Source organism: Penaeus monodon, chromosome 20 (assembly GCF_015228065.2).
Source record: "Penaeus monodon isolate SGIC_2016 chromosome 20, NSTDA_Pmon_1, whole genome shotgun sequence".
In the NCBI taxonomy this organism is placed as follows: domain Eukaryota; kingdom Metazoa; phylum Arthropoda; class Malacostraca; order Decapoda; family Penaeidae; genus Penaeus; species Penaeus monodon.
Window position 1 is genome coordinate 37,523,589 of NC_051405.1, and position 346 is coordinate 37,523,934.

Here is a 346-nt window from a genome sequence, read left to right on the forward strand (position 1 = left end):
TAACATACTGAGAGACGGTCAGCCACAAAAGGCCCAATTCAACATAAAAAAAAAACGATCCTATCCAAGCGAGATTCTAAAATGAACACACAATACCAATTTCGATCAAACGAACTTAACCGTATCCAGCTAACACGCACACACCTCATACAGCCAAACAAGAAAACAGCTTTAAAGGCTGACCTTCGTAAATTTTCCCCATTAGTACCCCGCCCAGCGATTCGGCCACGCAGCGCGGTCTGTAATTGCAATGGGCGGCAAATATCATGCAGATCGAGATCAATTCAACAGCCTTGGAAGCCCATGCTAAGACGCGCCAACCTTGGGACTCAATGTAATGACGTAA